At 41.0% G+C, this 14742-nt stretch overlaps 1 protein-coding gene across 3 annotated transcripts in view; it reads right to left on the minus strand.

Moving 5' to 3' along the window:
• LOC149651214 (uncharacterized) overlaps nucleotides 1–14742 on the minus strand; it is a 133901-nt gene that overhangs the window by 37372 nt on the left and 81787 nt on the right. Inside the window, exon 1 of one of the 3 annotated variants that reach the window (XM_089848030.1) lies at nucleotides 6280–6581. The exons of the other annotated variants lie outside the window; for them this stretch is intronic. The gene's annotated coding sequence lies outside the window, so the exon portion shown is untranslated. Of the gene's footprint in view, nucleotides 1–6279; nucleotides 6582–14742 lie in introns of those variants that run through there. 3 annotated transcript variants of the gene reach the window in all.

Here is a 14742-nt window from a genome sequence, read left to right on the forward strand (position 1 = left end):
TTTGCATTGCAGCCGACTGCAAAAGCTGCAACAGTAACCTTTTGCTGTAGGCTGATTCGTGGCTGGTGGGACGCTGTTTCTTAGCCCAAAAGCGTAGGCTACCAAAGCTGAAACTATAGCCTTTTGCTGTAGGCTAATTCGTGGCTGGTGGGACGCTGTTTTGTAGCCCAAAAGCGTAGGCTGCCAAAGCTGAAACTATAGCCTTTTGCTGTAGGCTAATTCGTGGCTGGTGGGACGCTGTTTTGTAGCCCAAAAGCGTAGGCTGCCAAAGCTGAAACTATAGCCCTTTGCTGTAGGCTTATTCGTGGCTTTTGGGACGCTGTTCCGTATCCCAAAAGCGTAGGCTGCCAAAGCTGAAACTATAGCCTTTTGCTGTAGGCTAATTCGTGGCTGGTAGGTCGCTGTTTCGAAGCCCAAAAGCGTAGGCTGCCAAAGCTGAAACTATAGCCTTTTGCTGTAGGCTAATTCGTGGCTGGTGGGACGTTGTTTCTTAGCCCAAAAGCGTAGGCTGCCAAAGCTTAAACTATAGCCTTTTGCTGTAGGCTAATTCGTGGCTGGTGGGACGCTGTTTCTTAGCCCAAAAGCGTAGGCTGCCAAAGCTGAAAACTATAGCCTTTTGCTGTAGGCTTATTCGTGGCTGTTGGGACGCTGTTTCGTAGCCCAAAGCCTAGGCTGCCAAAGCTGAAACTATAGCCTTTTGCTGTAGGCTAATTCGTGGCTGGTAGGTCTCTGTTTCGAAGCCCAAAGCCTAGGTTGCCAAAGCTGAAACTGCCAACGCTGAAATGGGGTGGCGTAGCGGTTAGCGCTTTCGCCTCGCAGCAAGAGGATCCCGGGTTCGATCTCGGACTGTGGCACCGGGTGAAAATCTGGGAACAAATCCTTCAGCGTAGAGTTTCCAAGTTCTCTCCCCGCTTGTTAAAAGGAGTTCTCCTCCGCGGTCTAACCCGGTTTCTCCTTTCCATCAAAACTTGCAGAGGTTAACGGTAATAGTTAGTATAGGGCGCTGTAGGTTAGCTGTGGCATAGGGGCTAGCCATCACCCCTCTATGCAATATAAAGGGACCCACCTGTAAACAAGCCACAGGCTTAGTGTGGACTTCCCTTCGTAGAAGAAGCCTAGATTATTATTATTATTATTATAGCCTTTTGCTGTAGGCTAATTCGTGGCTGTTGGGACGCTGTTTCGTAGCCCAAAAGCGTAGGCTGGGATGGTCTGAAATAGCACTGGAAGTAGGCTGTATTGGGCTAGACTGAAATAGTGCTGCATGTGGGCTAGACTGAAATAGTGCTGCATGTGGGCTGTATTGGGCTGGACTGAAATAGCGCTGGAAGTGCGCTGTATTGGAATGGACTGGAACAGAGCTAGAAATGGACTGTAAAGCAATTAACTGAAATAGCTCTGGAAATAGTCTGTATTGGGCTGGACTGAACTAGTGCTGAAAATGGGCCGTAATGGGCTGGACTGACAGCCCTGAATAGGAGCTGGATGTAGGCTGGAAAAGCCAGGCTGAATTGGCTGAAAATGAAACATTTTCAGTCGAATTCCAACCCTAAAGCAGTCAATTTGTAGCATTATAATTTTGGCTGTATTGCAGCCAAAAAACAGACAAACAATTTTTGTAAGGGGTCATTCTCTTATCCCGCTACTATCTCTTTATAAATAGTAGCGGCATCCCACGTTAAAATGCGCTAGAGTTTAACGCGTTCAAAGAAGCCAGTTGCCATTAACTATAATACCCCCATCTTTTAGTTTGTTGTAGTTAAAATCAAATCCAGCGCGCGCGCGAGCCTAAACGCGCCAATCAAAACGTTTCATCTCACGCGGGAAATAAATAAGAAAAATGCGCCAAAAGAATTATAAGGGATCTGACATACCGTTTAAAAGCGGCGCAAAACGCACGTGCGCTATAGAATTAAGAACTATAAAATACAATAGATTGTTTTTTCATACTTTATAGACGGTCCCCCACACGTGTATCTATATATAATAAAGGGATACTGAAACGCCCCGGAGAAGTTGAGAGAGCTGACATACAGTTTAAAAGCGCAAAACGCACGTGCACTATAGAATTAAGAACTATAAGGTACAATATTTTTTATCCTTTATAGACGTCCCCCACACGTGTATCTATATATAATAAAGGGATACTGAAACGTCAAGGAGGAGTTGAGCGAGCCGCTTTGAGAGAGAAAGAAGATGAAGGAAGGGAGAGAAAATGAAAAGATACTCGAGCTCTGATGAACAAAGTGGAGAAATATAAAGCCTTATAAATTCCTATCCGATCCCGACGAGTCTTTCTTAAAAGCGGCGGCAAATTGTACGGGAAGGCAGGAAGACCGAGTTGAATGGAGAAGTCAAGATAGAGGAGGTGGGTGGGGGGTAGGGTAGAGTTCGCGTGAGAGAAATCAATTTAATTGGCGGGCAATCGGCGTCTAGCGCGAGCGAGCGCGCCTATCAAGTGCCTCCCCCTCCTTCCCTCCCACCTCCTAGCGCGCCTTTTCAACTCTCTTCAACGCGCCACATTTTTTTTTATCTTTCAAAAATAAAAGAAATAAAGCTAATACTCTAAAATTCTCAACAATGAAACGTTTTCAAAAGCAAGTTTTCATCCTCAACAAATTGAGCCATATTCCAAAATCCTAAACTAAAAGTGTCTAAAAAAACTGCTATATATAATAATAATAATAATAATAATAGAGAGATAAAAATTGGTTAACACGCGTCATATAGGGGGGATAAAAAAATCAACACACAAAAAAAAAGAACTAAGCGACTCCGGCCGACGCGCCTTGACATCCCATAGTAGTTGATGCCCAAGGGCTAAAAGTTGGCTTAGAGAGCCCCCCCCCCTCCCGACCCAAGACTGAGTTCTTCTGACATTGGCAGCGCTTGTCAAAAATGAAACCCAACATCGGATCCGGAGAGAGAGAGAGAGAGAGAGAGAGAGAGAGAGAGAGAGAGAGAGAGAGAGAGAGAGAGAGAGAGAGAGAGAGAGAGAGAGAGAGAGAGAGAGAGAGACCGAGAAAAAAATATCCCATGAAGCTTTGCGCTCGATAGCGCTTCACGTCTATTGGAGGACTCTGTTGGTGACAGCTCACAAAGATGACCGGTTCAACCCGAGGGGTAGAACATTTGCCCCATAACAAAAAATAAGTGTGAAGTAAAGGGTTCTAGAGAAATTCAAATATTTAGAACGATTTTCTTATGGAAAGTGTCCGACCTTTCGCTTTGTTAGGGTCATGTTTAGGTTAGGTTAGGTTCAATGGATGGTTGTGGTCACGTTGAGGTCTTTTAACCCTTTCCCAATGAAAAACGAATTAAATTTTAAATGAATAAATAAAATAAAGAAGGGTTTTTGTAAACTTATTCTAAAACGCGCGTGTCCATCCCCTCGTTTAATCTTAAAAGACAAGCGGTAACCATTCTCTGTCGACACTAATACGGAGGTTAAACTGACCCTCGTCCCTTCATTCTGGTAAATGCAAACAGACATTGACCTTAACGGTCAAACCTTTTCAAGTCGAGATTACACTGGTAATTAGGGCTGAAAGTCCCTGGAGTTGAAAAGGGCAGTAGTAGAGTTAAGAAGGCGCTGGCTGGCTGCTACGCTCTCCTTATAAAAAGAAGCGAGGGAAAGACGGTGGCGCCGAGAACCCCGTCAAACAAACCAGCAGCGAAAAGGTTTTGAAGCTTTCGCCCGCGGATGACAGGCCGAGTCTTAAAGAATAGCCTCCAGACCGGACTCTTTAACGTCTTCCTTAAAACCGAAAAAAAGGGACGCCCAAGATGAAATCCGCCCCCCGTACCACTGCCAAAGTACAATACGGGGCTAAAGTATTCATCCCTTTACTAAAAATACAGGGTGTTGCTATAGGACCGAAGTAGAAGTGTCACTGCCCTTATAGGGACAAAATCCGAGGGGCGGGGGGGGGGGCGTCGCTCCTTCAAATCTCGTACACTTAGGTTTTCAAATCACATAAATCACTTCCAAAATCAAGGAAATCACTAAAATCGCTATCTATGGAATCAATCAAATGGTTCAAATCGTTGCACAAATAAAGTGTTGAAATCACTAGTAAATCAGTGAAATCACTATAAAAATCAGTGAAATTAATCGTAAATTTGTCAAATCACTATACAAAAGAGTCAAATCAGGAAATCATCAAATCATGAAAATCACTATCAAATCAGTTTTGAAATCACTAGTAAATCATTCGAATCACTACCAAATCATCGTTAAGTCAACAGTCATTCAAATCATTTCCAAATCCTTCAAATGACATAAATAGAATGGAAATCATCGCAAAATCGTGAAAATTACTCTCAAATCGGCTCCAAATCAGTCAAATCATTCTTAAATCATTGAAATCATCAAAATCGATAACGATTTCAAATCTCGTACACTCTGACGCTTAATGACGGTCCCCTCTCCAAAAATCTGTCATTTCTAGTTACATATTCGACATCAAAATTGATGATTTCCCATCGAACCTTGGTGTCGTACTTAACTTCTCTACTATAACTAGCACCCTTTTTGGAAAACACCCTGTACTTAAAAAAAGGACATTACAAATGGCTACACTTCCCCCTAAGGCCGGACTGATACAAACTCCCAAGCAAAAAAAAAAAAATTAAATTTTCTCCTACGAAAGCATTTTGACAACCAACTTTTTATTTTAAATAAAAAGCGCGATGGCTTAATTTTAACGAGTTGTCATTTCAATAACAATTTAAATAATAAAAAAAATAATTTAAGATTAACCCCTTCACTACCCCCCGAATTCTTGAATTAAATTCAAGAGACGTTCTCGGGGGTCTGACAAAAATTACTCCATGTAATACGATACTTTAATGAATATAAAATAAAAAATATTTCTAAATAAAACAGAGATGTTTTATGAAATTTAATAACGCTTTTAAAAAAATGTTTTAAAAATTTGGAGCCTTAATCTAAGAAGACATAAGCGATCGCACGCGCCAAATGATGGTAAAAAATATATATAGAGTAATGGCAGCTCTCTACCTTTGACTGTATTAAGTTCTATGGAGATATAACATTGGGTGCCATTTAAGGGGAAAAGAACCGCCCACACTCTAACTTGTTTTACGTAATTTCCCTAAAATTATTTATAATATTTCATTCTCATTTCATTAAATTGGAATGTTGATTTAAATATTAATATTATTACTTTAAATACTGAACTGCATATACTGTAATGGCACACCCCTCCCTTTAACCGCGTTAATCTGTACAGGTAATTAACACGGAGTGCGTGTACTTAAGTCAAAATTTGAACTCTGCCCAGGCTAACTAAACAACTTTTTTTTCAAATAGCAAGTTGTTTTATTTATAACACTTTGCCCTACAACAAGTCATAAATTAGGTCTCTAAACATTGCAGAGGTAGATTTAAATTTAACTGGATTCAACTTTCAAACGAAACAAACCATGCAATTTGGTCTTCAATAATTTATTGACGACTCTTCCGAAACTGATCTAAGACCTAAAGATACACAAGCCACGCGTTGACATATAATATTCTACTAAATTTGCATATCCGTTTAGGCGCGCTTAACCAGCTCACTATCTATATATAAATATACACGCTACACTTATAAATATTTAAAAATAAAATAACAAATGGATTTACGATACGGTGACCAGGTGCGCTTCTTCAGCACGTTATATATTAGTGGTGGATAGGAGAAAAATTAACGTATAACCAAGCTGGGGTCTATTATAAATTAAAATCAATAAATAGAACCCCATCTCGAGTTAGTTACGACTTACAACGAGTAAAAACGGGTTCATAAATTATTAAGGGGGACCGTTTTGTTAGGGTTAGTAACAAGATTCCGTAATTTATTTTTCCTGACATTCTTAAATACTCTGGCATCAGGTGGTGTAATATCAAATTTCCTCCCAAAATGAAGGGAGTTGTTTTAACTAAGCCTAATTCGAAAAAATAATCATTTCTCAATAATTAAACTTCAAAAGAAATCTCTGCCCAATTTCTAATAAAATTAATTCCGGTAATTTCAAAATTTACCGACGGGGTGATTTCCCTCCCCACGACGCGACTTAAAGGTAAAAAAAAATCTGGTCGATATTAGAGTTAAGGTTAAATGGGGCATTTCCATTTTGAAATCTTCGGTCGCTAAGCCTAATCAATCAATGATAGCGTATTTCAAAAGCGTGATGACGAGATTAATGACCCCGACCAACCCAACGATGTCGAGGCTTTCAATCGAATTAGGTTTAAAAACATCGTTAACTTACATGACAATTAATTTTGGAGTCGTAATTTGGCTTCTAGAAGATTCGGCAATTGATAGTGGCGTTGTATTTAAGTTTAAAACGCACTTTTTTAAACTTGATTTAAAGGCGGGAAATATCTCGGAGACGCGGCTCGAGCGCGCGCGGCGATCGTCCCCCCAAAGGTCGCGTGCGGCTGCTAGACGATACCGAAACTTGGCGTGAAAGCCTTTCTGTTTGGATTCGGATTCGGCTTCCGCGAGCTATAGAGCGCGAGACGACCGTACCGTTCTCTTCCGGAGACCGCGTTACACTGGCGGGTGAACGGACTATTTTCTCGGTCGGAGTAGAGCGCAGCGAGACAGTGCGAGATTCGGTTGATGGAAGAGAAAAAAGGCGCGGAACCTACGCGCGCGCTAAATTCAACTTTACAGGGAAATCGCGCGCCCTTTTCGTCGCCTTGGGTGTCTCCCCAACCCCCTTTTTTCCCGGCAAAAATACATGGGGAGGACATAAGCTATATTATATTTAGAAAGAAGGTATTTTTTGGTTATTAGGCTACAAGTAAATCAATTAATAATTAATTAATTAATTAATACAAATATTCTAAACAAAATTAACCCTCGTACATAATTATGACCTAAAACAACAGAGAGCCAAAATTATATTACTTTTTTAAAATAAACAACCAACAAACAAACAACAAAAGTGTTGGTACAAGTACAACTCGCGAGGTATGATGGGAAGGAAAATAATACCGCTATCGCGTATATAATAGTTTGTTCTCTCTACAAACGGAACGACAGAAGGGAGGAGCGGGAGTGATTTGACGTGATGTAGTTCTTCTACATACAGCGCCGTAATTAAACCAAGATTGATTACCGCTCGCGTACGGTGACTCCATCCAGCTAAGTCTAACCGTACGTAGTTACGTTAGGCCTAAATTGTTTGTTTTCCCAATGCTGACAACAGCTGGTAAACGCGGGAAAACGTTAAAAATTCAGGAGGTGCGCGCGCATCCGGGCAATAATCAAGCGCGTGATTATACTTCGTTAAAAACATAATCTTTCTTTTTTTTCTTTTTAACGCTAAGCCTCGGTCTAAAAATTGCCAAATCATTATCAAACATCCTGTTAGAAATGAAAAGATTAGGGCAACAACTATCCTATCTACCTCGTCCCGCGTGGGGTGACGTCACTAGAGGAGCTTTCTTTCAAAAACTGAACGGTGGTTATAAATCTATGACAAATAGGACATGGTTCCTTATCCACATTTCTCCAAATCGTTTTTGAGTTATTTTTCTGGTAAAGAGAAAGATGGGGATGGGGATGAGGAGAAGATCGGGAGTCGCTTTTTATCGCTTTCCAAATTTATCCGCGACGCCACCCCCTCTCCCCCACTCTCCTCTTTCTTCTCTCAGTTGTGTTTTTTAGGAGGCAAGACGATTCAGGCAGCTAGCATGGACACCATTATATTTTATCTTTTCCAGAGAAAGAACTCAAAGACATTTAAAGGAGAGATGAAATTCATTCCTCTCTCTCTCTCTCTCTCTCTCTCATCCTCATTCTTTGTAGTTTCACGACATTAGAAATGGCTTTTTCTTAAAAGATATATGTATATTATATTCTATAGGTTTGTAAATGCTTAGTTTTAAAGAGAAGTTAGGGCTTATTAAGATACCTTAAGCCTATATTTTGGGCTTATTAAGATATCTTAGGAATATATTTATATTTTGGGCTTATTAAGATATCTTAGGCCTATATTTATATTTTGGGCTTATTAAGATATCTTAGGCCTATAAATTGGGCTTCCTATGATATCTTAGACCTATATTTTGAGCTTATCAAGATATCTTAGCTCTATTTCCCGAATTAACAACAGAAAGATGGTAACTAAATAAATAGCAGTTCACCCTCTCTTTGCGGGGGTATATTTGGTTGCTCTGGAATAAGTTAAAATAGAGGGAGTATGCCATCTGTCTGTTACAAAAATGAGTGGAAAGCCGGTTATGAAATGGGTCGACTGGGGCATCTTACTCCTCCATATACAAAAACACACACATATCTTCTTTCCCCCTCCCCTCACCTCTCTCCCCTTCCTTCTTAGCTTCGACTAACCCTAAAAGACGGTGGGTGGCTTCTCTTCGGGGAGGGAAGAGGGCGCCTCGGTTCTGTACGGTAACATTCACCGGTGGTGCTGTTGGAAAGTGGAAACATGGCTTGATTTATTGTCAGTCATTTCGACGACAGTTTCCCATCACGTGAGAGAGAAAGAGAGAAAGAACCAAGCTCGAGACCCCGAGCGACTAACTCCCTTACCCGTTTTTCACCCAGAGTGTGTAGCCTTGTTTAAGGTAGGGGCACGCGTTAAACAAATACCGTAGGAACTCAACGTTAACGTCGCTTCACATCGATGCCGAATTAAAGTGAAATTATTTAAGCTAAGCCTACCAGCTCTTTTATTGACGAAGAAATTTCTGTAATATAGAGGGAGTTTGGTTTGGCAGTGACGTACAGAGGTTACTACCTCCCATCCCCCGCTGTATTTCAAAGCCTCATGGGTAATTGACAAGCGGCCGGCGGAAACGAAGCTAAATAATGAGCTTCTGCTAAATAATATCAGCTTAAACTATCATTAAGGTACGGAGAAAAAGAAGTATAACTGTGGGAAAAATTGAGGTTTTGGTGGTTCCAATTTGGGACAACCGAGAGTAGTCAGTCAGGCTCTCTGGCCGCCATTAAAATAACCTATATTACCGCGTACTTTAAGCCTAAATTAATGGGAAAGAATACCCCTTCGTTTTGATGGACGACTTCCGGTTGGTCAATTAGGCTTAAAAACGAGTTGGCGCCGCCAAAAACCGCTCCCTTTTTTATCTCGCGCGCACTCGTTCCCGCCAATTTCGTCGTCGCTTAGAAAAAAAAATAAAGCGGGAAATAGAAACCTGTCAACTTTAGAAGACACGCGCGAAAATATGGCGCCAAAAGCTATAAGGCTATTCTGGCGAATTTGCGCGAGAAATGCGAGAAATCGACATTGGGGGGGGGGGGAAGAGATGGTTCGCACGAGGAGGTGAGAGGTTAGGATGGAGAAGGCACGGCCTCGCGCGCGCGCCATGTTTGCTCCTACGTCACGTCATAAAAATGGCTTGTTTATTGAGATGACAGAAAATAAGCCTTTCTCCAGGCGCGGGCTAGAAACAAGGGGGTGGACATTAGCGATATTTCGAGGGAAGAACAAGCTGAATTCTGGGGGCTGTGTTTTGATAAGTATCCGAGCCCTATTGTCTAGATAGATAGAAAAGGCGGGAAATGATGAAATACACCTGTCCGTCTGTTATTTACAATCAAACATCGCTTTTGTGATAATATACACGTTGGCTTTGGCTTTGGCTTAGGAGAAATTCGTTTTGAGTCTTTTGACAAGTTAAAACGACGGGTGCGTAAACAATTTTGTCAAACCCAGGGGAGGTTGGTGAAGGGGGGTAGTCTTTAAGACAAATTCGCCTAGCGCCAGAACCAACTATAGTGATTAATTTTTTGAGCAATAAAAGGACATTTTTCAAAATCTGTGTGTTCAGAGGGAGGGAGATATCAACTTGTTTACTCTAAAGCTTTAGATAAATTTGCTTACCTGTTTACCCATTATTTATCTCCCTTATTATAGCCATAAAAATAAATGATAAGAGTGGTGTTGTTTAAAGTATAAAAGTCCGTTGTTTAAATCTAATTGAAATTAATATTAATATAATATTACTAAGGGTTGCTTTGAAATGTATTGATATTGATATTGGGGAGGGGGAAGTGGATGCCAGATTAGAAGAATGACGTTATTGTTTCCTTTCCTGCACAGTGGAATTATACGCACTTCTGAAAAACAGTTCTCATTTTCTCCATCGGACTTTAAGGGCACTACGGGGGATTCTCTCTCTATCCTTCTAGAATCCTTATCCCAATTCCTATGGAGCGCAGAAAGAGCATAACCTCCAGGAGAAGCAATGTGGCTATAAAAGATACAGGGTGTTTTACAAAAATAAGGGGGGAGACAGTGATTATGGGACCGAAGTATAGTGCCCTGGATGGTTCTAAAGGGTTGCCACGGAATTTTCAGAACCAAATTCCCTGACTTCTCCAGGTTTTCCCTGACCTTTTAGGCCGAAAGTGTAAAAAAGCACGTTTTAAGTGCTTATAATTAAATAAACTTTCTACATTAAGTTTTCCAATGTATTTGTTGCATCAAAATGATTAAGAAACATTTTAACTATAAATAACAGTCTAAGAGATTTTTTTAAAGGTATTTACTTTATAAAAACAATTATAAACATTTTTAAGGATTGCTCTAGAGTTTTCTGTGTTAAGAAAGGATGAGGAGAAACTCATTTACCCACTAAAATCAAATTCCCTGACTTTACCTTGACCTTTTTGGCCCATTTTTAAATTCCCTGACTTTTCCAGGTTTTCCATGACCCGTGGCAACCCTGTTCTATGGGCGATCATCAATTTTGCCTCCTAACATATTCCAGGGTTCATTTCATACATCTTTCAGAAAACCAATTTCTCTGACATTTCCACAGGTTCAAGGATATCAACCATCCCATTGTCTGTACTCCGGTCCTATAAATACAACCCTTTTGGAACACCCTGTATATTTGAAGAGCCGTAGCTAGTACTCCCCTCTGGGCGCCCATTTTCCTCCGCGAAGGGGAACAGGAGGGGTGAAGAGGAAAAACAAAAGTTACGAGACTATAGGATCCTGGGAGGCAGATCATAGCTCTGGGATGGATGGATGGATGGATATCCAGAGCTGTGGGAGAAGAAGAGAGAAGTTGAATTTTCTTCTCTCTCTCTTCGGCGGTCTGTAGTCCATCACCTATCACGAGGAAATGCCAAGCGGCGTTATTCATCCAGGCTAAAACCACGCCCACTTTCTTTCATCATTAACTCGTGGAACACATAAGACGGGGAACGAGCCTAAAGTTTGGATTGAAGTAAATTTCCAACAAAAAGGTATATCATTCCAGGGATAGATGTAATTTTAGAAGTAGGAATGGAGAACAGAGTAATGTGGGTGCGCGTCAAAGTCCGGACCCCCTTCCACGGGACGGGGGGGGGCTATGAAAGAAGAGGAGGGGTCACAGCGACAGAGGTAAAAAGGAATTACGTATTTTTCGCCGTCCCCGTCAGAAACGTCATCAAAACGTAGTTTAAGTGAGCCAATAAGGTAATTTAAACTTTTCGTTATTACGTGTTGGAGGGAGGGGCTCTATACTGGGCTATAAGTCGCACTGAAGTGAATACTAACCATTCCTACTTCTAAATTTAAATCTATCCCTGATCATTCCTAACAATGTTTTTAAAAAGGTTTCTAGACAAATTTCGTGAAGGTATTTCTGGGTATTTTTTCTTTTTGCAATAATTGTGACAGAGAGAGAGGTAAATTTTTCGTGTTCTAGCAATTATTGCGAAACCAATTAAACTTCTTTTTGAATTTATAATGAAAACAAAATAATCAATCATGCGATTTGGGGGAATAGGAATGGGAGAGAGATAAGCAAAAAAATATTTCATTTGAATTTTTCCTCTTTCAAAACTAAATAGTGATTGAACGAAAAACCTGCCAAATGTCAAATTTGAAAATTATACCTTTTAAAATATGCAACGTTAAGTTTAAAATTTTAAATACATAGAAATAATATCTCCGAAACCAATAAACTATAAATAAAAACTTTTATCCCTAAATATTATCTCGTGGTTGGTCCCCTGTCCCCTTTGGGTACTGGGACTTTTTCCCGTATAAATTTATAACATATAGTTAAGGGGACAAAATTGTCATACGTCAAAGCGTCTCTGTCTACAGCGCGCCTGTCCTTGTCGCCAACCAAAATCCTGACGTACTCACTGCGCCCCCCCCCTCGTAAGAAAAATGACTTCCCCCGCCGGAAAACTGACCAAAAAACTCCTTTTTTTCCGAGGACTGCAGGATGATCTTTTCCTTCTCCATTCGCATCCATCCTTCTTTTCCCGCCAATGTCAGAACGGGCGCGCGCTTGGGTCACGTGAAATATGGCTTTTTTAGCGCGCGCCAGTAGAAAAGAGCAGCGCGTGATTCATGGTGACGCCGAGAGAGATCGGATACTTTCCCAATATATTCTTTTCAAAAGATGGGTCTTCAACAGTTATCAAAACTCTTAATTCTATCAAGAAGAGATATCTAGTTTACTAGGGAGAAGGTATAAATTCGCCACATTTCTAGCTTCATCTCCAGTCCAAACGTACAGTAGGTCCGGAGTTAATCCCCGCCTCTAAATTGCAACCAGCATCTCATTGGTTCTTGAAAACTCACGTCAGCGTGGCGACGCAAATGACGAAAATTACAGTCATATTTTCCGACAGAGGAGAGGCGAAATAGCCCGGCCTCAATTTAGGTCCCCCCTTGTATTTTGAAAGGGGGACTGGGACTATGGCGCGCGAATATACTTAGGCATCTTAGACCTTCTCCCTAGTAAACTAGATATCCCTTCTTGATTCTATCTACTATAGAAAAAAAGCACTCAAAATTCCGAATTGAAAGAATAGTGTCCGACATCTCGGAGCGCGCGCTAACCGAGTGAAAAAAGCACGCGCATTAAAAAACTCGTATATATCAAGTCTTTTCAAGATACACCGAAGACAAAACCGAGGCGCAGTAATCCCTCCATATAAAAGTCCACTGGGAAGAAAATAGTTTAGGAATTCCGTGGATGGTGGCGATAGGTTGGCGTGGACACGAGGCTTAAAAAATATCCACGGAATAAGTTTAAGCAGACACGTTCGGAATAAACGACTTTCCCGCCAATATTATGGACGTAAGGGGGAGCTATTATAAGATGCGAATATTTTTGATGTTTTTTATTCCCCCCCCCCTTTCCTCTACCACCGACCCCTGTCCCATATCCCAGGGGGGGGCCAAAATTAATAGCCGTTATAATGGCATTGGGGAGATGGTGCGGGGTAGTTTAAGCGCGTAATTTTAAATATTCCGAATGTTTAGAGGCTTGAGTAATAGGGGCCATCATTTAAACGAGCCTCGTCATATAAAGCCCGGAATAACGCGCCACCCATAGACGACTGTCGGGCGACGCCAAATACGATACGACACCCAAAGAATATTTACGAGTAATTCGCGGTAGACGAGTTTTTAGCCCACAAAGGCCTAGCTACTTCAATAACAACGATTTTAACGAATTTGTACGCGTCGGCATTTCCCCGTTCAGAAGCCAGAGTAGACGACTTAAAACGTGTCGCGTATACCGTGATTTTCGAGCCAAGACACTTGAAATCAGTCTGGGAAATAAAAATAAGCATAATTTTTAAACTAGTCCTTGGGACCCCCCCTTAGGGTCCGAAATAATAAACTGGTCTCCGGACTGGTCCCCGCCTTTGTTCTCCTAGAGATTTGCAATAAATAAACTGGTCCCGAGGACCAGTAACGCCTCACTTCTTGAATTTAAAAACTAGTCCAAGCAATTAATAAACTGGTTTTGGACCAGAGGAAGTTTGCTAATTCCCAGACTGCTTGAAATACTAAAGTAGACGAATCCAAAATGAAAGAACGCTAAAACTTTTCTTACATAGTCTGCTAAAGCGTGGCTCACTCCATGACGCGTCAGTTGGGCATGATTGAGTGAGCTATGGCTAAAGAAAAGGCGATAAGGAGGTGGTGCCATCTCGACACTGCAGCCCGCGACAAAATTGAAGTGTTTTCAAAATAAACCCACGAATCTTTTACCTACAGTCGTTGACGCGTAATGAAGCCAGCAAAGATTTTAGTCTATGGGCCTTTATTCATAAAGATAGCGTTTTTCGATCGAATGTCCAATCTGGCACATGCATGCATTATTCCATATAGTCGTGGTATGTTAAATACCTTGTTATTCTCGTTCAGTACCGAGAATGCCAGCGTGCCATTGTAAAAGAGGATTTCAACTTTTCGCTTTGCTTTTAGCACAATCATAAATCTTATATCTTTCAAAATAAAATGTCAAAATCTTTCTCACGTTCTTAGAAATATCCCATAAACCCGGTATTTTTGAACACTTTTAGCGCGCAAGCCCATTAGAGCAAACAGTTCCATCCGAAACCGTTTCTTGTTTATCACTTGTTTTTGGGGGTTAAACTGAGTAGTGGGAAAGTGTCGTCGAAGAACATTGATGTCTTGGTCTACCAAAGATTTAGTTACGCTGAGATACGCGGCCTCCCAAAAACATTGACTGGACCTTAGAACAAAGGAAATAGTCGCACGTGTGGATTTCTTACTTCATATTGTTTGTTTTAGCCGATCAATGTTTGGGAGCCCCATATAACTAATCTGTTGTAGACTCCATGTTCTGGTCACGTGACACTTTCCATCCACTCCGAAGGGTTAGTCACTTGAATAATCAGGTGTACAAAACCGCAGAAATCAATTATTTAATTTCTAGAAATCTTAGAAAATCATTAGTAATCACAA

Source organism: Phalangium opilio, unplaced genomic scaffold (genome assembly GCF_054372755.1).
Source record: "Phalangium opilio isolate 3A_F unplaced genomic scaffold, DU_Popi_V2 ptg000082l_1, whole genome shotgun sequence".
NCBI classification, from domain to species: Eukaryota; Metazoa; Arthropoda; class Arachnida; order Opiliones; family Phalangiidae; genus Phalangium; species Phalangium opilio.